Consider the following 26,413-nt stretch of genomic DNA (forward strand, 5'->3'; position numbering starts at 1 on the left):
CTGACAAAATACGCTCTCATTGGCCGAGACGATAGTTAGCATAGCCTTCAGCTACGTCATTTGCTACGACCTAGCAAGGCGCCATTACCAGTTTATATTGAGTTTGTTATTAATGTATCAACAAGAGCGATGTTCACCAATTATGGATTAAAGTTAAGTATTACATCAACTACGTACTTTATTTGCTACTATAAATTCCCTTAACTGTTCCAGACCTCACGCCAGTCTGCGTGAGCTTAACGCGTGCCTTTCGGCATCCTCGCATAGTGACTTGGCTGTCTTGCCAAGTCACAACAGTTTCATAGCAGCGCACACTCCGCTGCAGAGCGAAAATCTCATTCTGGAAACATCCCCCAGGCTGTGGCTAAGCCATGTCCCCGCAATATCCTGCCCGCATCTCGTGGTCGTGCGGTAGCGTTCTCGCTTCCCACGCCCGGATTCCCGGGTTCGATTCCCGGCGGGGTCAGGGATTTTCTCTGCCTCGTGATGGCTGGGTGTTGTGTGCTGTCCTTAGGTTAGTTAGGTTTAATTAGTTCTAAGTTCTAGGTGACTGATGCCCTCAGCAGTTGAGTCGCATAGTGCTCAGAGCCATTTGAACCGCAATATCCTTTCTTTCAGGAGTGCTAGTTCTGCAAGGTTCGCAGGAGAGCTTCTGTAAAGTTTGAAAGGTAGGAGACGAGGTACTGGTGGAAGTAAAGCTTTGAGGACGGGGCGTGAGTCGTGCTTGGGTAGCTCAGATGGCAGAGCAATTACCCGCGAAAAGGCTAAGGTCCCGAGTTCGAGTCTCGGACCGGCGCAGTTTTAATCTGCCAGGAACGTTTCATAACAGCGCACACCTCCGCTGCAGAGTGAAAATCTCATTCTGGAAATTACGTACTGAACGGTCTTCATACATAACGTCAAATAAATGCCAAGAAAGCCAAGAGCTTCAGGACTTCAGGTAGGCACCGGATGCTACCTGCCCTCCTGCTTGTAGCTGCTACCAAGTTGTTCGATACATCTCGGCGTATTTAGCACACCACATTGACTGGTGCATTTCATAACCAGGTTGCACGCGACGAGAGCCGCTCTTTGCCCGCAAAATTCGAAGGTAGCAACGATCAACGCAGCATGAAAACGCGGGCCCCCATAGATTAGCAGTCAAGGGTTTCAACTCGCTGCAATCGCTAGGACGCCGAGTACTCGGGCGGGTCCGTCCAGCTTCGTATCTCAGACACCTCTCACTACCACACAGCCCCAGAGGGAACACACAAACAAGCAAAGATGATACGAAGAGTGGCAGAGTCGACAGAGAGCGCGCGCACGAGTGGCGCCAGTAGGATGGCGCGCGCGACCTCATAGGAGCCGCCACGGCTCAGCCCCTACTTCTCCAGAGGGCGCTTTACAGTCCGTTTAAACTTTGCCTCTACGTCCATCATACTAGAACAGAAGTCCTTACCCCCCCCCCCCCTTGTGAGTAGCGTGGGAGCACGTTGCAGAGCATACACTGATACACTGCTGCCCATGGTGATCAAACACCTTAGAAGAGCTATTTCCCTCCACATTTAATGTCCATGGGACCATATCGATGTCTTTTTCTTTGAATAAAAGTGTCATTTATGTCCGTCTCCTCACGTATTTCTTTCAGATACCCTCTGTACTATACTGGTGCGGTTATGTCTATGCATGGTCCAAGTTTCATCGATGTATATCACGTGGCAGTGACATATCATGTGAAGGTTACTTTGGTCCTTAAGTTTTGCACACCAGTACATAATAATATTTAATAATGCAAATAATTTCGTTGTACTATTATAATATCTAGCATATCGTGAAGACCCCCTCTTGTAACCCCTCTTCTGTCGTTCGTAGAATACAGTTAATGTACTGCTTCCAGTGGGTATATCTTCGAGTCCACACATGTCTGCATATATCTTACGCAGTCGAAAAATTTCTCCTTGTTGTTCTTCGTGATACCGTGCGGAAAGAAGGATCGCTTCTATCTCGTATAGAAACAGAACAAAGTAAGAGAATGTGGACTATCAGACCAATTGTATAATTGAATTAAAAAGTTCCTAGATAACAGAACGCAGCATCTCATTCTCAATGGAGAGAAGTCTTCCGAAGTAAGAGTGATTTCAGGTGTGCCGCAGGGGAGTATCGTAGGACCGTTGCTATTCACAATATACATAAATGACCTTGTGGATAACATCGGAATTCACTGAGGCTTTTTGCGGATGATGCTGTAGTATATCGAGAAGTTGTAACAATGGAAAATTGTACTGAAATGCAGGAGGATCTGCAACGAATTGACGCATGATGCAGGGAATGACAATTGAATCTCAATGTAGACAAGTGTAATGTGCTGCGAATAAGTGTAAACAAAGATCCTCTATCATTTAGCTACAATATAGCAGGTCAGGAACTGGAAGCAGTTAATTCCATAGATTATGTGGGAGTAGGCATTAGGAGTGATTTGAAATGGAACGACCATATGAAATTAATAGTCTGTAAAGCAGATGCCAGACTGAGATTCATTGGAAGAATCGTAAGGAAATGCAGTCCGAAAACAAAGGAAGTAGGTTACAGTACACTTGTTCACCCACTGCTTGAATACTGCTCTTCGGTGTTGGATCCGTACCAGATATGGTTGATAGATGAGATAGATCATATCCAACGGATCGTTACAGGATTATTTAGTAAACGTAAAAGCGTTACGGAGATGATAGATAAACTCCAGTGGAATACTCTGCAAGGGAGGCGCTCAGTACCTCGGTACGGGCTTTTGTTGAAGTTTCGAGAACATACCTTCACCGAGGAGTCAAGCAGTATATTGCTCCCTCCTACGTATATCTCCCGAAGAGACCATGAGGATAAAATCAGAGAGATTAGAGCCCACATAGAGGCATACCGACAATCCTTCTTTCCAGGAACAATACGAGACTGGAATAGAAGGGAGAACAAATAGAGGTACTCAAGATACCCTCCGCCACACACCACCAGGTGGCTTGCGGAGTATAGATGTAGACGTAGAACATGTCAGGCACTGAGTTGATGGAGCTAGTTGCGAGTTATCAGAGACTTAGGGCACAGTGCTATTACTGAAAACGGTAACACTCTACAACTCTAACACGCCTAGAGAAATAGTTTCTTGCTAACGTGAGCGGTCTCTGTTTTTGCTTGTCGGACCTCGAGCTGTGAAGGCTACATTCTAAACCGTTTCTCCTGTACGAATGATACATGGCTCTCGCGCCACCGTGCCACAAATATCCGTACTTTCCAGAACGAACTTCGTATCACAGCGCTGAACTGCAGCAGAGTACGAGTGACCAGTGAACAGGAAGTGGATTTACGGCGCAGTAAACACGGCGGAACGTTAAACTGGCGCTCTCAAATACAGTTGCACGAAGTTCCTCCAGGGCTGCGTGGGTGGCTGGCGCCAGCAGGACTTTGGTCGGTCACATGACGTCAGGCTGCCTCCCTCCCACATACACACACACACACACACACACACACACACACACAGAGAGAGAGAGAGAGAGGGAGAGAGAGAGAGAGAGAGAGACCTAGTTCGATCAAGTTAATCAGCGTCTGTTTACACGCTCGCTAACAGTTTCCTGCCAACTGGAGCACTAAATAATAGTTGCCGTCTGCGTACTATTCTCTCGTCACGCGTTCTGTGTTCAGATATGTATCACATCATATGTATTAGATTAGCCCTTTGTTCGTGTCGTGCGGAGTTCGTAATTTATCGTTAGATGGTAATGATTATTGCCCAAGTGACACACGACCATATGTTACATTCGCTGTGACAGGTCAAGATTAAAAACTTAAGTGTTGTTTTAGTTGCTACGCCTGACTGCTTGTTTGCAACAAACTGCTCCTGTTTGAGCAGCTTCTGTTGCGCACTACACTCGGCTATAGTCATTATGATTACGATTAATAATTTAACTGTGTTTTCCTTTTCTGATATGGAACTCAAATGGTGAACTCGTACTAAGCAAAGAATGTAAGACTGAAAGGTGGAAGGATTGCATAGGGGATCTATAGAAGAGGAAAAAACTTGAGGACAATGTTACAGAAAGAAATGAGTAAGCAAATGAAGATGAGATGGGAAGAATGATACTTCGAGAGAAATTTCACAGAACACAGGAAGACCCAAGTCGAAACAAGTTGCCTGTAGTAGACTACATTCCATCAGAATTAATGAGATCATTGGGAAACCCAGCCGTAACGAAACGCTGTATGTTGTATGAATGATATATCAAACAGACGAAATACATAATTCAAGGTGAAATTAACTAATCCTGTTCCAATGAAGAGATACGCTAGTTGTTAATATTGTCCAGGCATCAGTTTAATAAGTCGTGGGTGCAAAATATTGCCTCATATTATTCTCATTACAATACGAAAATAGGTAGAAGCTGAGCTCAGGGAAGATCAGGTTGGAAACGATACGATACGCTAAACCATACTCACTTTATCTTATACTTCAGAAAGGCAAAGCTACGTTAATAGCATTTGTAGAGTTTTTTTAAGCTTTAGAAAATGTTGCCAGGAATATATCGCTACAAATATGAAGTTGCAGTGACAAAATACAAGGAACGAAAGATTATTTACAAATTTTATTGAGACCAGACTTCAGTTACAAGAGCCGAAGGATATGAAGGGCAAGCAGTGGCTAAGAAGGGAGTCAGACAAAGTTTCAGATTATCCTTGATGTTATCAAATCTGTATACTGCCCAAGTAATAAAGAAAATCTGGGATAAATTTCGAAAGCGAATGGAAGTTCAGGGAAGAGAAATAAAAACTTGGCTGTATGCCAATAACTTGTAATTCACTCAGAGACGTTTAATGGTTTTGAAAAGCAGTAGAAGAGAATGGGTGGAAGTGTAGGTCACAAAAATTGTAGAGGGAAACTGCAGTAAGGAGCAGTCGCTATTCATAGATTAACCGGACTGAAATGGGTAGGCTAGTGTGGAGAGATGCATCTAACCAGTCTCCGAACTGGAGGATACTTTGCTGTTATGTTCACGTGTGTGGTAGATGTCGCACCCCTCCTTGATCACGCCACAAGCTGGCACCTAACAGGAGATCTGGAAAAGTATAACCACCATTTCCTGCTTATTATCAGGTCGAAATTTTGTGGAGTAACTTTCAACATTTCCTTGTGGTTCCAACCTGTACAACAGAGAAAGAATTGCTGCCGCTTTGCACTCAAAATGGGTGCAATTACAGTCAGTGCGGATGCAGCACCACGATTCCCTCAGTAGGTACTTAAACTTCGGGGAATGTCATTAGTGTCAAATGTATTCAAGAATATCAACCCATTAATCACTGCACTGCGAACTGCTATTTCCAATCGTGAAGTGCGTGGGAATCAACACAGCAAAGGAAAGGATGTTTTACTGACACCAGTTATGCCATCCTCTAGTTGTGGAACAACAGGGTTATGGCATCACTCTGCTTTGTTGCCAAATTTATTCAGGATGATGGATCCAAGATAGCGGATCCAAGATGGCAGCGATAGATATGATTACATCTGAATGACATCATGGCACAAAGTTCAAATTTTGGTAGGAAAAGGGTGAATTGGGCTACCTCCACTAACCTAATCTACTCCCATCCCCTCTCTCCACTCATCCCCTCCCTCCCCAACAAAATGGCGGGAAGTTTAAATTTTGGTGGAAAGAGGTCACTTGGGCTACCTCCACTAACCTAAGAAATTGGCAGTAGAAAAGGTCATTTGGGCTACCTTCCCTAACCTAAGTATTCCGACCGCCACCTCTTCCTGGGAATTGGCAGGGAAAGGACACAGCTGTGCTAGATAGGATGGATGTGATTATTATTTTCAGCCTTTACTTAAACAATTTGAGGCAGTACCTCCATCCAGTGTGTGCACAATAAGATCGAGACCCCAACTGACATAGTACACGGTCATACCAACAGAGGGCACTCTCATCCTATGGCAGTATGAGGAAAAATGGCGACAAAAGGGCTCAGCTTGCTCTCAGCTCCTGGAGACAGGGAGGAGTGTCTTTATTTTGGGACAATTTATTTAGGGACAGATTTCACGCAGTTTATTTATCCCACTGATACAAAACACTCGCCCTGACGTGTTTGGTGTCACAACACACAGCCTACAGACCTGCAAACTACTCGTAAATTATCTAAGTAATGGATTACACTTACGTACAGACACGGAAACAACTCTAAATTACCAAAATAATGCAGTGCACTGATGTGCAGACACAAATAGAACTAGTAAATTACCAAAATAATACAGTATACAGCACACAGATCAGCAAACTACTTGTAAATCACCGAAATAATGCAGTACACTGATGTGCAGACACGAAAATTCGACAATTATCAAAATATCACATGTAAGACTGTGCAGATACACTTACTAATTCTAAACTGTCCAAATAATGCAGTACACTGCATACAGACTTGCAAACTACTCGTAATTTACGGAAATGATGCAGCACACTGATGTACAGACAGGCAAACAAATTGTCAAAATAATGGATGTAAAAGGCTCAGCAAACACACTCACAAAGCTTAAACAGACGAAAATAATGCACGGCACAAACACTCACTGCACGTAAAAAACGCTTTGAACTATCGTCAACCGCCATGTAACAGCGAACTGACCACTACAAAGGTTCCGATGCCACCCACCCGGACACAAGCCATCACCAGAGAAATGAAAGCTGCTTTCATTCTTCCTCGTGATCCTAAATTTTACAGCCCATCCGTTACTCTTCAGTCCCTTCTCAGAATCAGTAAAGTGTCACAGAAATAGTTAATCGTCGCTTTTGTTGGAGCTTTCGTGACGTCTCAGCTTGTCTGCATGGAAATTCTTGTCTTAATAGGACCTGTTCGTGAAAATAACTCAGAATTATACCGATTGCATTCTTCCTGATGGTGCTAACGAGGCATCACGTGTTATCCTCCCAAGAAATCATGATGTCCTACTTCCATATAGGTTCGAAAACGGGGTCACTATAGTTTCAACTACATAGTTTCAACTACTTTTCAAGGTCATCCGACTACCCACTTTCTACTACCGAAATACATGCCCATGGATCACTGTGTATAGAAAATGTCTCAGCATTTTTACAGATTAGCGAATAAGACATGCAAATACTCTAGGACCATATTTTTATTTTCTTTTTGCGTTTATATTTGCGTACAGAAAACAACTCTTTCCTTATTTTGTTAGGTGTTGCTTTAATAATATCCTATTTAATTTTTAACTTATAACTGAAATCCACATCTTAATCATCTATTTCTTTCTCCAGGTAGTAATTTGAGAAATACAGAAAAGGTATGTTTCAAACTCCAGTATATATCTAATTTTTTCCTGTAAACTACCTCTTTTATGGCCTTAACAATTAGTTCTGTTCCTTCCAGCATTTCTTCTAGACGAGAGCATTCGGGGTTGTAATTCTTCCTCTTATCTCGCGCTTGACACTGTTGTTATAAGACTCCATCCTCCTAGGTATAAGCTGCAATTTCTTCTGCTGCACATTCTTGTGGAATTTTGATATAGCACCATAAGTTTACAACTTTTGCAAACGAATTGCCATTAAAGGTTGTTATTCAGTTGGTTTTAAGCTCTGCAAACGGTTGTTCTGATACTGAGTGTATGACATTTAGCCTACCACATTTCGAAATAATGTATCCATCCTTTTTAAGCAGCTCCAAGGAGGAATGGAGTTTGATACATAGATTTTTCGTGTGTCCTTTAACATAGTAAACATGCTATAGTCCATCGTTTTCGGCCAGTATTCCAGCATATGGCCACTTACCACTCCTGTTTACAGTGAACGCTATTATCTTGTATTTCCCAGTCGTAGCTGGATTTCTCCATACACTGTGTTTAAAGCCATACATAAACCTGACCTGCAAGTCCACAATGGCCTCTTCCTTTTCCATTTGCAGCTTATGTTCTTACCTTATAGCAGTTGTTTTCTCTGTATACTCTAGTTTTCTTTTCTTTACTTCGATGTCATCCAGTTCCAGTTTCCTCCCCTTCCACATAACACATTAACTATACTTAAAAGTGTAATTTGTTTAGTGGGTAATGGTTTAAGTCTGTGTGATACATTTACTGTTTTTCTTAAGACTTGTGAAATAACGTTGCTCTTGTCAAGCAAACCCAACTCTGCAATATCTATATCGGATGATATTGTGGAGATCAGTGTTCTAGACTGAGAAAAATAATTTTCTCCTGCTTTAACATAACACTTCTGTGTTGTTCTTATATCGTCTTTATTCGTGTCACAGTCAAGAATTTCCACATAGTTCATAGGTAAATAATTAAAACTGTATGCAGACAGAACATAGCTGATAAGCTTTTTTTTGTCTGTCTGGAGTACCTGCAAGACGTACTTGTACACCTGTCAATTTTTGGGTATTTTTATTACCCCAGAACACAAACTGCAGAACGTTACTAACGACATCACAACAGTAGTTCTGCACGTTATCCGTTGATTGACGCCACATGGAAGCTAGTGGAGTAGCTCCCAGGAATATTACAACAGCTGCGGGTAAACGACTATTACCTTCTGTATTTGGACATAATGAAAGACATCGCCGTAATTTTTACTAAAATGGAGATGTGCGACTACTTAATATCAACCCAGGACTTCTCCATGGAAGGAGATCACCAGGGAAGCAGCAATGTGACTGTGGACAACGATAAGACAGTTGGAATAGACTGTCTAACGTAGTTAAGCTCCAACTGTAAATATATGTAACAAATTTATATGTTAGATCACACGTCCAGGAGTGAGCAAAGATATTCCTAAAGTGGCCTGACATGCGACTAAGAGAAACATTTAGGTCTTCCTTGGCTAAACGGCATGCCATTACCAGATTGGAGGCTACAATACACAACTAGAGAAAGGATCCTGTATTCGACCATGAGAACAGGTCCTGTTAGGACCAGAATTTCCATCCACACAAGCTCCTACAAAAGCGATCGTTAACTATTTCTGCAACACTATACTATTTTCGAGAGGTAGACGTGGCTCTTATTTACATAGACATGTGATGTCAGTATAACATTGAGAACCTTTTATCTGCAGCTGTGTAGGTGAGTGGCTATGCAAACATATCGCGCATGGCAATTAGGCCTGAGCTGGACCTCAGCCGCAGTGGTTAGGTGAACACGTGTGCTTCCAGAGTGTGACTTGGCTTTATTTACATTGACATGTGATGTCAGTATAACATCTGAGGAATTCTACGAAAACAGACACTTTCACCTGTTGGCTGTAAGCTGCAGTGGCCTGAGAGCAATGGCTCACGCCCCTACATTCGTCTCTCTGGCAGCGGCTTACGTCAGGAGGCGGTTGCACTGAAACCTTTATAGTGATCAGTGCGCTGATATGTCGAGGTTGACAATAGTTCAGAAGCGTTTTTTTTACGTGTACTGAGTGTTTGCTTTATTTCCGGCCTTGTGAGCGTGTTTGCTGAGCCTTTTACATGCATTATTTTGACAATTTACGAGTTGCTTGCATGTCTGTACAACTTTGTGTTGCATTATTTCGGTAAATTACGAGTAGTTTGCAGGTCTGCATGCTGTGTACAGCACTATTTTGACAATTTAGAATTAGTGAGAGTGTGTACAGAGCGTTTTACAGGCGTTATTTTGATAATGTACGAGTTGTTTTCGTGTCTGCACATAAGTGTTCTGTATTATTTCGGTAATTTACGAGTGGATTGCGTGTCTGTACATCAGTGTACTACATTATTTCGGTAATTTAGGAGTTGTTAGCATTTCTGTACATCAGTGTACTCCATTGTTTAGATAATTTACGAGTAGTTTACATGCCTGTAGGCTGTGTATTGTGACATCAAACACGTGAGAGCGAGTGTTTTGTATCAGTGTAATAAATGAAGAACGTGAAATCCGTCCCTAAATAAATCGTTCCAAAATAAATAAAGTACACTCCTTCCTCTCTCTGGCAGGCGACAACAGGCTAAGACCTTTTCCCTCAATTTTTACCCAGACCGCCATTAGGCGATATCACGGTCTGGTGGCAGTTCCGTGAACAAGGTTAGTTGGACTCCAGACCTCATAGTGGACACACTGTATGCAGCTACTGCCTCAAATTGTTTAAAGAAGGGCTGAAAATACTTACATCAATCCTATACAGCGCAGGCTGTGTCCTTTCCCCACCAATTCTTTGGAAGAGTTGGCGGTCGGATGACAGATTAACGAAGGTAGCCCAAGTAACCTTTTTCCCACCATTCTTTTAGGTTAGTGGAGGTAGCCCTAGTGACCTTTTTTCTGCCAAAATTTGTACTTCCTGCCATTTCTTTGGTCGTGGGGGGGAGGGGGGGAAGCGGTGGGGAGGGGGTTAGGTTAGTGGAGGTACCCCAATTGACCTATTTTCTGGCCAGAATTTGAATTTCCCGCCATGTTGTCTTTGCGTCATTGCGATATGTGTCGCCCTCATCTTAGATCCGCTTTCTTGGAACAGCCATCTTGAATAAATTTGCCAACAATGCAGAGTGAGGCCGTAAACTTGTTGTTTCACTGCTCGTGTCTCTTCTGAGCAGTGGTATTTCTGAAATCTTTTCCTCAGTAACATATAAGAAAACCGCTTGATTTCAAAGCTAGATGTCGGCGTTCTGAACTGCATCACTAAAGCGTCAAAAGACGGTGAGCAATGTAGGTGAAGCATGTTGTGACGATCTTTGCATCGTCTGATACATCCACGTCGGGGAGCGTTGGGTCGAATTGTGGTCACGTTTGGTGCCACTAATTCACCTTACACGTCACGTGAACATCTGAGCTTGCTGCTAGAAGTGTCAACGAGGCCGAAGGTAACATCGCAGGACGCCACGCTTTTGCGCCATTGAGAGGAAGGTGTAGGCGGCTTTGAGCCAGTTTTCAAACTTATACGATGCAATGGTAATCAATCGCAGGTCTGAAAATGTGGTCTTTTTATTGTGTTGCGCAGTATAGTGTCCTCAAGAAACTGTAGCTTGTTTTGCTTTATTATTTATATTGGGGGTATTTCTTGTGTGTCAGTTTTCCAGTCGGAATTTCTCGTCTGCAGTCTTTGATTACCCCCCACTATCACACGTAAATGTTTTTAAAGAGGATCTTTAACGCTCTACTGTGAAAGCGACACTATAGGCATCAGAACAACGCATAATATATATGTGATATGCTACAGTTCCATTCTTTTCGAAACTGGAAAATGAATATCAGTGAAACAAATAGGTTTCATAGTCTTAGACTATGATATTTTAGTAGATTAATAACAGGTATAAAATTTTTACCAGTTTAATTAACTTCCGTTTATCTCTTTCCGACTCCTCAAAAAGCCTATATCGCACTACTCTCATCAATGTGACACGGTGCTTTATATACCTGGTTAAATATGTACCAGGAGTTTTCCCGTTTTCTTGGAACGAAAATCCATAGTTACCCCATTTGAAAATTTCAAATAATCTATTACTCTTAATAATGCCAGATTATTTTATAGCTGCAAATTTTTTATTTAAATAGCCTAACAGCACGAATGAAATTAATTAACACATTATCTATCATTTAAACGCATAGATGTTGCCTTCTTTTGTTTATAAAGTTACTAACTGATACTTACGCTGTTCACCCACAGAAAGTTGGAGCTGCCTAGTACATATTACAGTTGAATGTAGAGATAAATATAGAACGACCATCGCGTCTGTATAGAAACCACAAAAACTGCGACACAAATCGTTAACAGTGGGACATTACAGACGCTGTTAATGGGCAGGTCCGTTTCTCTACCACCTGCTACCACGAGAACTTTGTTTCCACGGATGACTAAGTTTTCGCGTCGCTTAAATGGATCGTTGAGGCTATCGTGCACTAAATTGAGAACTCCCGCGTGACGTAAAACGGCGCTCGAGGGGACACAACTTGCCTTTTATTGCCTGCGAAGCCATAATTTTCTCGCAACACGATTTCGCAGTATACTGCCGGTGTAAAACTTCTCGCCTCATTTCGCTATGCACATCTGTAAATTTTAAACGCCCATATGCGAAATGTTCCTCGCAGGACATTCCGTGTCCTTATGACTTTCTGGAGCTCCAGTTTTATTACACGAGTGTCTGTGATTACATAGCATTTTACGTGATAGCTGTGACCATATATATTTTTGATGCTATAGTGTAGGAAAATCTTCGCGCAGACGAAATTTGAAGGAACGCATTTTTGTTTCAGTGTCGCCGTAGCACTAAACTTTCTACGTACTTACTTTTATAATAGCAGTCGCTATTCATATATGCTCGTTAAGAGATTCACCAATTTACCGTTTACCAGTAATTCGCTCGCAGTATCAACAACAGAGCACACAGAAGAAAAACTGACATGACACCGGGCGTGAATTCTTCGGTTCTGATGGGTTGGGAAATAGTGTGAGGGGTGTGTAGTGACGGGGGGGGGGGGGGGGAGGGTTGACAAGGGAGAATCATAAGTTGTCCTCCATCACCCCCCCCCCCCCCCCACTTGCCATCATCTTTAACTTGACTGCCATTTCAGATCCATGTGATTGCTTTTGGGCACCTCGTATTAGCGGCATGTAACGTCTTTGGCAGTTGTTCTTTTTTAATTTTTATTTGAGTCATGAGTCTTATGACTGCTTCGATGCGACTCGACAGGTATTCGTCTGCTGTGCCATCCTCTTCATCCCAGAGTGGTACTTATTTGTTAGATGTTTTCCAGTGTTTGTCTTCCTACGAAGTTATTTCTCTCTACAGCTCCCTCTAGCGCTACGGAAGTTACTCCTTCATTTCCTTTCACCCTGTGCCTTCTTGTAAGTGATTTCCGTATATTCCTTTCTACAATGATTCTGCGGAGAACCCTCTCATTCCTCATGAGACTGCGTAATAGTCAACTTGAAGTGTCGGCAGAAGTGCCAACACCGTGTTGTTTGAGGGAGCCGAAATGCACGCTATAAGCTCACGCAGGATGGCGTGAGGTGATGGCGTGAGGTATGAAACAGGATACGTAATGAATGCTATAAAGAAAAGTACGTAGCTGCTGGAATACTTAACATTAATCCACAATTGGCGAACATTGGTCTTGTTGATACAGTATTTTCATTTCAATATAACTTGGTGATGGCGCCTTGCTAGGTCGTAGCAACTGACGTAGCTGAAGGCTATGCTAACTATCGTCTCGGCAAATGAGAGCGTAATTCTTAGTGAACCTTTCCTAGCAACGTCGGCTGTACAACTGGGGCGAGTGCCAGTAAGTCGCTCTAGACCTGCCGTGTGGCGGCGCTCGGTCTGCAATCACTGACAGTGGCGACACGCGGGCCCCACGTATACTAACGGACCGCGGCCGATTTAAAGGCTACCACCTAGCAAGTGTGGTGTCTGGCGGTGACACCACACAACTTCCTTCTGTAACACCACATCTTAAATATGCCGGTTCGTTTCTTTTCCGGTTTTCTCATAGTTCATAATTCGGTACCACACACTGCCCTACTCCAGAAATTTCTTACATTAAGGTTCAAATGGCTCTGAGCACTATGGGACTCAACATCTTAGGTCATAAGTCCCCTGGAACTTAGAACTACTTAAACCTAACTAACCAAAGGACATCACACACACCCATGCCCGAGGCAGGATTCGAACCTGCGGCCGTAGCAGTCTCGCGGTTCCGGACTGCAGCGCCAGAACCACACGGCCACCGCGGCCGGCTTACATTAAGGTTGATCTGCTTCTTAATAGCAGATCTCCTTTGTCTAGCAATGTCACCTTTGTCTCTGCTAATACGCTTTTTATGTTCAACTTCCTTCGACTGTCATCTGTTTTTGCTTCCAAGGTAGCACAAGTCCTTAACTACGTCTACTTCTTGAAACCCTACTTTAATGTAAAAGTTGATCGATAGCATTATTTATGTTACTGCGCATTATTTTCGACCTTTATGGTTTACTCTCGACCTATAGTCTACTCTCATTAGACCATTCTGTTCAACAAGTCCAGTAATTCTTTTTCACTTTCACTAAGGATAGCAATGTTGCCAACATTTGACCCTAACCGTTAATCCCGCTCACTTACGTCTCTTTCATTTCCAGCATTGCTTCTTCAATGCATACAGATGTCACTAATAATAATAAAAAAAATAATAAAATCTATTACGCAAGTCAATACATCACTTTAAGATAGCTTCCAAAACATTCTATCTTCAGAGAACTGCAGCATATGATAGGCATTCTTCCAGACACTTGTTAAGTAGTGCCTACATGCCTCACGCAGTTGATTTGGGAACTATAAGAAAAACAAACTCTCATAATATTGACAACCTCAAAATTTATACAATATGAATTAAAGTGTGTGTTCATCATCGTTAATATTTAACGTAACACTACGATTATGAACTTTAGGCCTTCAGAGCACAACTATGCAAGCGGGCAGATGAGGAGTGGCGTATGGGAAGGAAGTTCTTTCCCTTTCTGTCCCTTCTTGCTCAACCTCCCATACTTTACCCTTTCTACCTGTGGGCTCTTGAACATCGTCGGATTTGTTGTCAGCGGTGTCTTGTAATCAGCACCCACTGAAATTTATCCAAAATATGCAGCATTTGGTGCGGTCATCATGTGAATGGGCACCATTATCTGGCTGGGCTGCAATGTCTCGCAGTGAGTCCACCTACGATCACAAGAAATGGAAAACTATCTTGTAATTTTCTAGAATTTCTTGCCTTCGCCCAATTCGTAGTTTTGATGCTACTTTATTCTCTTAAAATTGGTTGTGCAATATGGTAGCTTATTAACTTAAAAATTTCTTTGGCTGTGAGGGGGGGGGGGGGGAGCTGTCTTGATTCCAAGACTTCACCCTACCCCTTCCTCGATAGGACCCTCAAATATTCAAAGTGTGTAAAAGAAGTGTCCTATATTCGTACAGGGGCTAGCACTGTCCAAAACTAGAAAACAAGTCCGTTAAACATATGTGTCTAAACTAATACTCATTGACATATGCTTGTTTTTTATCACTACGGGAGTTTCTCAATGTTTTTACCGCTGATTCGTATACAACGTTCAGCCCAGTGATGTGCGAATCTTCAGCGCTTGACAATAGAATTCATCAGCCTGAGAGCTTACTCACACTGTTGGGTTTTATTACATGGATAAGCTGCTCGTCCCTATAGCAGCTGCAGTTGTTCGCACGACCTGGTGAATATTTTTTCTTTTGGAATGAGGCATGAGAATTTCGTTCGGCGTACAAGTGATTTGTCAGTCGATGAAAACCGTTCGCTGAACAAGAGCGTAATACCATGTCTTCTATTTCCCTCATGGAATAATAGAACTCCAATGTACTGTTTTCGTTCTTCGCACTTCACGGTCTTGTACTGATGCCCGTACTATCGAAAAATGATATACGCGGAATCGACGAGGTAAAGGCTTGAAATGGCTCTGAGCACTATGCGACTTAACTTCTGAGGTCATCAGTCGCCTAGAACTTAGAACTAATTAAACTTAACTAACCTAAGGACATCACACACATCCATGCCCGAGGCAGGATTCGAACCTGCGACCGCAGCGGTCACGCGGTTCCAGACTGAACCGCCTTTAACCGCACGGCCACACCGGCCGGCGACGAGGTAAAGGACAATGTTTAGTGGCCTATAAGAGAATTACAGTAGGAGGATTATGTACGTAGACAAACACAGCCAGTAAGAAATGAGCGACGAACGTGAATAGGAAGACCCTTCACCACGAATAATGACCGTACGGTGCAGGTATCGCTCGGTTCTGGTCGTGACGAAGAAGGATGTACGCACTTGAAGGGAGTGTTTGGTTGAATTCAAGAGTTATCTAAACTCTGATGCGGTATTCTGGTGTATGGAATACAACTGGGCGCGCCCGGATCGGAATACCAGACAGTTAACCAGCAAGGTAGCTATGCAAGGATGTTTTTTCTTTGTCTGCAACAGAACAAAATTCCAGTGGCGTGTCACTGCCAATAGCTAATAACGTATCTTGGCCGAAGACTGCTTCAAGCGTGCTAGAACATTTCCTTCAGGCTCCTGCTAGAGGAGTACTTGGAGCCTAACGGACATTTTAATACCTAACCTGCATTCTCATCGACTCGTGTCATAGTACGGAACTTGTCACTTCGCTGTTTTCCAAAGGCAATACTTCTAGAAGCCCTACCAAGCGCTAACCGCTTGTAGCATGTCAGAAAGAGGTGCACGTGAAATATCTTACGAGAGTCAGTGATTTCTGCCAGCGTGAGGCAATCAGGTACCTTCCTGCGGATTCTGAGTTGTGTCCAAGCGTGGTTGGCCCGAAGCATCGCACTTTCGCTAATTTTGTTCCGATCCGACCAATCTGTGGCCGAATTCCGTTCTGTGAAGTGATGGACACTGGTTGCGGTTTTCATCATGCTTCATGATCCTTCTTGCGTGAGATCGCAATGTGTTCATGCATTAAACAAAGCTTTTCACCGTATCTGATTACATTCGTGTAGAAGGTGCTCTTGATCGATTCACGGTAAGCCGGAGTAAATTCTTGTGCATTGTGTTTGTTCAAATTAAAATGGAACTGAAATTCCCTTTATGATATTTTCAGAATCGCATGTCCACATGGATACCGATATCTATCATATCCAGATTAGCTCTTTTAATAAGTTCGTCGAACAAGACTAGAACTTGGAGGCTAATACTTTTGGCGGCAAAATCTCAGATTTCACCGCTGGTTCAGAGCTGACAAATAGCATGTACAGACGCACTGGACAGGACCTTGCCTACAAGAGAAACCTCTTTGCTCTAACAGTTTATTAAGTGTAATGATCTACTTTACTAATAATCTATTAATTTATCTTTCCCTTCTTAAATACATGAACAAAGTTTAACGTGGACTTGTGGCCACTGAGTATGTTGGATCACATTTTGTTTGCACATTAGCTTGCCTGAAAAATGGCTATAAGTCAGTTAGATGTTTCAAAGTTTTTGATTGAACATTTAACTTAAAATATGAAGACAGCCTTCAAATTTCAAGTGTTTTGACGCAGCTCTCACCCAAGAAATATTAGTAGGCTATTCTTAATAAGCAGTTAGTAACGTTATTATCATTAAAATAATAAGAGGAACAAAGACACAAATAAATTCTATAGTTCAATTCCAGTTTCATCCACGGGCTATACAGACAGTGTCGACTGAAGGAGATTCCTGCAGCAGTTACCAAATTGGTTCAAATGGCTCTGAATACTATAGGACTTAACAACTGAGGTCATCAGTCCCATAGAACTTAGAAGTGCTTAAACCTAACTAACCTAAGGACATCACACACATCCATGCCAGAGGCAGGATTCGAACCTGCGACCGTCGTGGTCGCGCGGTTCCAGACTGAAGCTCCTAGAACCGTTCGGCCACAACAGTTACCCAACCCCAAAGTTCCGACATATCACTTGTTGCGAATTCAGAGGCACAAAGTACGACAAACTGCAGGATACCGCGGTATGCTAATGACGCGACTTCTTTTCCAGTTGATCGACGGTGGTGTCTAGACTTTATCGATGCCGGCACACTACTGTTCGACAACTTCCTGGATGGGCGCTCTGTCGTATACCAGGATCAGATTAAAGAAGTGACTGACCGATAGTCCTGTTCAGTACAGCAATCGTAGCATCAACCAAGCAAAGAACTAACTAAGCCGCGCGTTGTGTTCGTTACCATACTCTGGTGTGAATTATAATCTCCGTGCAGTGTTGTGATTCACTTTCGTCATCCTAATCTTTCCCCACTACGCGAGTTCAACCACAAGGCGTCTGACCTCAACAGAAAATCTGCATAGAAAATTGATAAAGCAGTTGTAATTAATGGAAATACAGTTCTGCTCGGTGGCATGTGAAGTGAATCGTACAGCTGTTGCTGCCGCAGCCATGCTAGCGTGCAGGTAATGGATCCACCCTAAAAAAATGAATCCATTGATAACTCCGTTTTGTTTTATTATTTTCTTTGTGTAATTAAAGACTTGATATGATTGTGTGCCAATATTTTGAAATTTTGTTTTTCCAAAATGTGTTTTGAAAAATAAAAAGGTACAAACAGAGTGCTCATTTCTAGATACAATGAACATCTCTAGTACTCTAGTTGTTATAGACTTCGTAATCTAATGAACCACAGTCAATAAATTACGCCAGTACACAATGACTTGGGGAAGCGACAATGCTAAGTTTATTGGACGCAGAACTCGAGCAACAATCGATTCTAAGGCGCAAGAACTATGTAGCCGTAACGATGTTTTAGCTTTTGTGTTTGAAGTTGCACAAAGTCCTACATCTCTTGGTACTCCATTCAGAGAGCTTGGTAGCCAGAGAATCCGAAGTACACAATGGACTACCTCCAAACTTGGCGTTATTGATGGTGAAATGGAATGGAATACTTCAGAGCTATTCGGATCTCTCCCGTTATTTGTTGAAAGCCCCAGGCACTCTTACCTTAAACAGTGGGCACCTTATTTATTAAAATGAATTCTTTTACTTATTCCTCTGCCTCAAAATTCCTGACTCACTGTAGTGAGGTTTTAATGACTGTAGTTGATAGCCTGATCAATCATTGTATATATTTGTGGCCGAGAAACATTTTACATATTAAAACGTACCGTTACTGAAATAAAGATCCCTTTATCGCAGATTCAAACGAAGAAAAGGGTTGCTAATAAAAAAAAATGTTGTGGAGAATTAATTTCTGTGTAATGATATCATTTCGAGAAACTTTCAATGAATTGAAAACTGATAGTGTGCCCAACGTTGTGATGAAATATTCCAAGTTACATTGGCCTTACGTGAAGTTAGTAAACACATGAAAGTCCTCCAGACCGTCACTTCGTAATCTTGCTGATAATGAAACAGCGGAGAGTACAGAATTACTGGAATTGTTTAGCGAAACAACGCTACAATTGTGCGGCAGTACTCTTTGTCGGCGAAGCGGTTTCCGATCATGAATCTGGTCACAAAGAAATACGACCAAGTGTGTGATCACACAAACAACGGCATTTGTGTCATAATTTTCAGTTCGCTTGTCTGGTGTGCTATTCTAACAACCGTATATATTATCTCACTGATAAAGTATTTAGCACGTCACCCGAATAAATACACTTAAATGTAAAGGGACATTTAATTCTGTCAGAGGCAGCAAAGTGCTTGGAGGAATAGTTGAATGGACTGAAAAGGGTTTTGAACGGAATATATAAGATGAACATCAACAAATCTAGAATAAGGAAAATGGAATGTAGTTGCATTAAATCGATTGATTAGGAAACGGGACCCTCAAAGTAGCAGCTAAGTTTTTCTGTTTCGGCAGCGAAGTAACTGATGGTGGCCGAAGTAGAGAGAATATAACATGTACGCTGGCAATGGCCAGAGGAGCGTTCCGATGAAGCTAAGTTTGTTAACATCGAACACAGATTTAAGGATTAGAAGGTTTTTTTATGGAATGTAGCCAAGTATGGAACTGAAACGTATGGAAGCGAAACATGGGAGATAAACAGTTTCGACAAGAAGAGAATATAAGCTTCTAAAATGTGGTGCTACAGAGAAATGCTGAAGATTAGATGGATATATCATGTAACTAATGAGGAGGTAGTAAACAGAATTGGGGAGAAAAGAAATTTGTCGCTGACTAGAAGAAGGGATCGGTTGATAGGACTCGTTCTGAGACATCAAGGTAAGTGCGTGTGCGTGTAGGGGTGGGGAAGGTGAGGGGAACTGGTAAAAGTTGTAGATGGAGCCCAACAGATGAATACCGTAAGTGAATTCGGAAGGGTGTAAGTTTCTGCAGTTATTCGGAACTGATGAGGTTTGCACAGGATAGAGTAGCAGGGAGAGCTGACTGAATACCACAACAGCAACAAATGTAATGAAGCCTTGCTGTCGTAAGCGCTGTGTAAATTCACCAAGTTTGAAAGTTCATTTAAAGCGCGCCTGCAGACATGTTTAAGGTCAAACTGGTAGTTAGTTTCAAAAAATATTTTATCCTTTAAGGGTTCTCCTAGCTCAACTTTAAAATAACCAACAAGAATTCTTCCCAGACTCCCAGATACTTTCAGTACGTCATTAGAATATTTTATTCAGTGTAGCGTAATTTCTCAGTGAGGCGTAACTTCATATTTACTATAGTATAGCCCTTTGAATTTTCTCGATGTTATCTCAGTCAGGTTTGTATTACCTTTCTCTACGTCGATTATAATCTTTCCTATGCTTAGTACGGTGAAAGAATCAATCATCTGCCCCATAAGGTCAGCACTGAAATAATCACAAACCCTTGACCGTTAACTCACCAGGTGACTTCTCTGTAACGTATACCACAAGGTGGGGTCTCTGGCATCCCTATGTTTAAACCGAGATTTGAGGCAAAAATCATACGAAATTTTTAAGTTATGCTATTTAGCATCTGTTTTTACAATTATTTAAGTGTTGTTTAAATGATCCTAGTTTATTTTATTGCAATAAACAAAGCCTGCATCATTTTACTTTTTATCACACAAAATCACTTAATTTTGTGTGGTTCTTTTAATAGTGCACATAAATGTTCTGTAAGAGTACTGAGTCTCCGTAGCAAATAAGTTTCGAAATAAATTTAAATTCCAGGCTTTAAATTTGCTCATAAAAATTCCACCCGATAGGCACAAAAAGATAATCTGTTAAATTGACATTCTTTGCTTGGAACGACATTCTTCTTATTACTACTCAAAATTCATTCGATTTTAACAGACGGTTTAAGTATTTCATTGAAAAAACAGACAGATCCCTATCACAACTTTCCTGATGTTCTCCCTCTGAATGATACTCTTGCTCGATAGTAGAAGTGTGATCACTGGCGAATGTGAAATCTTCGTCTTTTTTCTTTATTTCTTCATCCATATCACAGACCCGTTCCTCCATAGAACTACTAACAGTTTCATCAAACTCAGGAAAGTTAAAACCGACACATTCGCGTGAAAAAAATTTGAGCTAAAGGGACCCGTACTGAAGAAAACAGGTACGTAGTTCACGAGGCGCGGTCTAGGAGACTCCAACACCTATCAGTAACACGTGTCAACAACAAACACAGAACGCAACCGACAGCAATTTAAGGAGGGTACGGCGAGTATAAAAGCATTCCACAACAAATGGCCTTGGGGAGCGAGTTCGAAAACTTACGCGCGGTCTGAGAGACTACCCCTCGTGACAAGAACAGTTCAGAATAACTCTGCGGTCTTCAGCTGACATCGCTAATGTATCATCAGTTATATACACTACGTGATCAAAAGTATTTGGGCATCCTTACGTAATGCGGAACCAGTAGATGTTACGAGAGGCGGAACTGCCAGTACAAAAAGAATCGGGGAGTACTGTACTGTCAGCAGAGAAGCCGTTTGGCAGCAGAACGATTCGTTCAGGAGATTTTTAGCGTGGACTAGTCTTTGGATGTCACTTGAGTTACAAATCAGTGAAGGACATTTCAAAAATCCCAAGCCGACGGTTGGTGATATTAAAAACCACGTTTTACTGCAAAAAATTTTTAAGATCTGTAGATGACAGCAAAGACAGTTAAAACGGGTTGTCTTGAATAAAAAATGTTTGTGCGACATTGGCTTTTGAATGGTTTTTAACAATTAAACAGATCGCCTATCAGTATAATAATGAGAAAATTCAATCAGTCAGCGATATTACTTTGAAGTGCAAATGCGAAGGAATAACCGCAGCTAAAGCGAGGCCATTTACACTACGTGTACTGACGGAAAGGCACCACGGAACTTTGCGGGCACTGGTTGTAAAAAATTGCGTGAAATCTGCTGAAGGAACAGCAGTCCAGATGGTACAATAATTATGCGTAGTAAGTTAAAAAGAACGAAGAATAATGGTCGAGCAGCTCATCACAAAACACATATTTCTGTAGTAGAAACTAAGTGAGGCTGGAAGTGACATCAAGAGCAACGCCACTGGATAGTGAATGACTGGAAACGGAGTGTGTGTGTACTGTGTGGCAATCCGATGCATGGGTGTTGGTTTGGCAGATGCTTGGAGAGCGTTACCATGAGCAACAGAAGAATATACAATTAAAGACTTTAAATCAACCTGACGAAAACCAAACAGAGAAGAACGTAGCAGATGATGTTGCGTTATGGCAGTTTTTCCGTGGTTAGGCTGTGGTGCCTTTTTGAAATTAACATTTCTAAGTGTGTGAGACTATGAAAACTTGTACTAGTGTCTACTGCGTATAGTAGAGGAACAAATCGGAGAAACTGTTTATAGTGGCATGACAATACACCCTGTCTATAAGGCATCATCTGTGAGGCACTGGTTTTGGGACAATAACGTTCCCCAGATCATGAAAAGAAAGAAATTATGCCATCGGGCGCCATTGGGCATTGTAATGGCGTCATTGGCGATAAGAAAATTTAAGCCGGACCGGGAATCTCCTCCTTTACGTGCTGCTTAATTGCCTTTCTACTCATTAAAAATAGAAACACGATCATTTCGGAAAACAAGCAGCTAAAATAAGTTCTAAACCTAATTTACATTGCTACTAACTGAAGCGAAACAAATGGTGAAAGTTTATGTAACGCATCCGGTCGCCAATGGATATGGAAGTAAGAACGTGAAAGTAACAAAATAGCATCCGCACGCTGCAAAAGTGGGTAGATGCATCCAGAATCAATGAGGGTGTTCCCGGTACGTCTTCTCGAAGAATATTCCATTTTGACGGTAGATTGCTGCAAGTCCTGTTACTGGACACTCAAAACGAAGTCATCTTCTCATACATGGGACGCCCCAGCTGTGATGGGAATTGGAGAAGCGGGTCTTCCAAGAAAACGATTCCCCCAAAAATTGGCATAGTATTCATCTACATCTACATCTACATGGATACTATGCAAATCACATTTTAGTGCCTGTCAGAGTGTTCATCGAACCACCTTCACAATTCTCTATTATTTCAATCTCGTATAGCGTGCGGAAAGAATGGAAACCTATATCTTTCCGCAAGAGCTCGGTTTTCCCTTATTTTATCGTGGTGATCGTTTCTCCCTATGTAGGTCGGCGTCAACAAAATATTTTCGCATTCGGAGGAGAAAGTTGGTGATTGGAATTTCGTGAGAAGAACGCCTTACTTTTAATAATTTGCAGCCCAAATCCTGTATCATTTCTGTGGCACTCTCTCCCATATTTCGCGTAACACAAAACGTGCTGCCTTTCTTTGAGCTTTTTCGACGTACTCCGTCAGTCCTATCTGATAAGGATTCCACACCGCGCAGCAGTATTCTAAAAGAGAACGGATAAGCGTAATGTAGGCAGTCTCCTTAGTAGGTCTGTTACATTTTCTAAGTCACCTACCAATAAAACGCAGTCTTTGGTTAGCCTTCTCCACAACATTTTCTACGTGTTTCTTCCAGTTTCAGTTGTTCGTAATTGTAATACCTAGGTATGTAGTTGAATTTACGGCTTATAGATTAGACTGATTTATCGTGAAATCGAAGTTTAACGACTTCCTTTTAGCACTCATGTGCATGACCTCACACTTTTCGTTATTTAAGATCGACTGCCACTTTTCGCACCATTCAGATGTCTTTTCTAAAATGTTTTGCATTTTCTTTTGATCTTCTGATGACTTCATTAGTCGATAAACGACAGCGTCATCTGCAAGCAGCCGAAGTCAGAATGTCTCCCAAATCGTTTATGTAGATAAGGAACAGCAAAGGGCCTATAACGCTACCTTGGGTAACGCCAGAAATCACTTCTGTTTTACTCGATGACTTTCCATCAATTAATACGAAGTGTGACATCTCTGACAGGAAATCACAAATCCAGTCACATGACAGAGCATATTCCATAAGCGCGCAATTTCACTACGAGCCGCAGTGTCAAAAGCCTTCCGGAAATCCAGAAATACGGAATGGATCTGAAATCCCTTGCCAATAGCGCTCAACACTTCATGTGGATAAAGAGCTAGTTGTGTTTCACAGGAACGATGTTTTATAAACCTATGTTGACTGGGTGTCAATAGACCGTTTTCTTTGAGATAATTCATAATGTTCGAACACAATATATGTTCCAAAAGCCTGCTGCATATCGACGTTAACGATATGAGCCAGTAATTTAGTGGATTACTCCTACTACCTTTCTTGAATATTAGTGTGACCTGTGCAACTTTCCAGTCTTCGGGTAGGGATCTTTCGTCGGGCGAACGGTTGTATATGATTGTTAAGTATGGAGCTAATGCATCAGAATACTCCGAAAGGAACGTAATTGGTATACAGTCTGGACCAGAAGACTTGCTTTATTAAGTGATTTAAGTTGCTTCACTACTTAGAGGATATTTACTTCTATGTTACTCATGTTGTCAGCTGTTCTCGATACTAATTATGGAATATTTACTTCGTCTTTGAGCCGTGGTAAAAATTGCTGATTCGAAGAGCGCGCCGCAGCGCGTAGTTTGAAGCAGTAGCCCTCCGTTTCTAGTGGTGGCGCCGCTGTGACAATCGCAGCTTTGGTGTCTCCCTCTGCTGGGAAAGTGGAAAGGTTGCCTGTTCACATGCATTTAAGGGGCGCTATGAGGTCGCCAGTCGGTCAGTCTGGGTCAGTCTCTCGTCCCCAGCTTGCTAGTCTATCTCTCGTCCGCATTTGTTTGGCAGTTAGTGTCTGTCTGTCGTTCAAAGTGCTAGTATGTCTGTCGTTCGGATCAACCCTTAAAGCCGGCAAAATGAGAGTCTTTCCACTCCGCCAGTAAGAGAACTCAGCGAGTGGTGGCCCGGTCGGGGCTTAGTTCCTGCATCTGAGTCTGCGCGTTAGTCCGCCAGTCTGCTCGAGTTTGCTCAGGCAATGGTCATTGGTGGTTGGATCGATCGGTTAGTCGGTCGCGCACTGAGACACAAGTTGTGTCGTCCGTCTTGAGCGTCGGCGCATGTGAGGTCGTCACGTGAGTCCACTGGGCCGCGGTGTATAGCGAGGGGTGGTGACTTTGAGGTCGACACGAGAGCAACAGGAGTCAACCCACGACAACAGTCTGACCGGTGCGAGCTGCGACGCCGTGAGACGGGAGATCGGCTCGCCTTCCTGTGTCCGTTGAAGCGGCTGGCAGCGGACGGTTCGGAAGAGCGATTTGGGGATGCTGCGCCAGGTCTTCTCGAGAAATCGCTGTTTGTTAGAAGTTAAGTGATTGGTGATGTGTTGTTTGATTTACTCTTGTTAAATTCTACTTGTTTTCTTGGTGAGGTCACCAGCCGTTTTGCTTTGGGGTTGTCCCACCACTCTTCTCCGTTTGTCCACCCGCGGGAAGGTGGTTATTTATAAATTTGGTGGTCCGTTTTTCCCTTGTGGAGTAGGGGCGGGTTAGAGCAACCTGCGGTTCGGGTTGTTCGGTAATCTCCCTATCAATCTACCGTACCTTAATAGCTGCCTCTGTCATGTTTGTCGGATTTGGAAACTTCGATATTATTGCCTATGATCTTGAGAGGCGGTATCTGTGTACTGTAGAGCATCTTAACTATTGTTTGGCCAACCTTCTAGAATTTTATATAAGATTGCATTTCATGGACTTTTATTTAAATGATCATTTTCGTATATAAAGTTGCCACCCTTTCACCGTAAGATTTTGCTTAGAAGTTAGAATCAAGTTGCACCTTCGGTGGCAAGGTCAATAGTTTAATTGTTAGTGTTTTGTACCATTTCCATCCCTCCTATTGGGGGTGAATAGTTTGTGTGCTTGTGTAAATTTTTAAAGCTCTTAGTTTAAGGTAATCTGGTGTGTTGCAGATTTGCACCAGTGTAGTCTTTCAGAGGCTGTTGTGAGCGGTCGTAACTACGGCCGTGTCAAAAGGGTGCGGCCAGGTTCTCTGCCCGAAAGCTCATACAGTTAAAACTTGTTTCTTTCTGCCTCTGAATAAATTGTAACTTTGATATTTAGAGGGTGCTTTCTGATTATAACTTTAAAACTGTTTTTTTAAATGCTTTTGGCACTATTAAAGTGAATAAAAAATCCTATTTGTTAAAAGGAATTTGGTTATGATTTCATCAGTTACTCCCTGGCAACTACTTCCATGCTTACATAGTGTGATTGAATGTGCTAATGTTCCTGATGAATCACTCGTAAATAAAATAAATTCTTAAGAATATTCTTTGAAAGTAAATCACGGTTCAGTCTTCTTTTGTGAAGGCATTTCGGAAGGCTATGTTTAGTAACTCTGCTTTGGAAGCGCTGTCTTCGATAGTATCTCTATTGCTATCGCACAGAGAAGTCATTGATTGCTTCTTGCCGCTAACGTACTTCACATACGACCAGAATCTCTTTGGGTTATCTGTCAGATTTCGAGACAAAGTTTCGTTGTGGAAATTGTTATAAGCATCTAGCATTGAAGTCCGCTCTAAATTTCGAGCTTCTGTAAAACATCGGTAATCTTGGGGATTTTGCGTCTGTTTAAATTTGGCATGTTTG

The sequence above is a fragment of the Schistocerca piceifrons genome, chromosome 4 (genome assembly GCF_021461385.2).
Source record: "Schistocerca piceifrons isolate TAMUIC-IGC-003096 chromosome 4, iqSchPice1.1, whole genome shotgun sequence".
NCBI lineage: Eukaryota > Metazoa > Arthropoda > Insecta > Orthoptera > Acrididae > Schistocerca > Schistocerca piceifrons.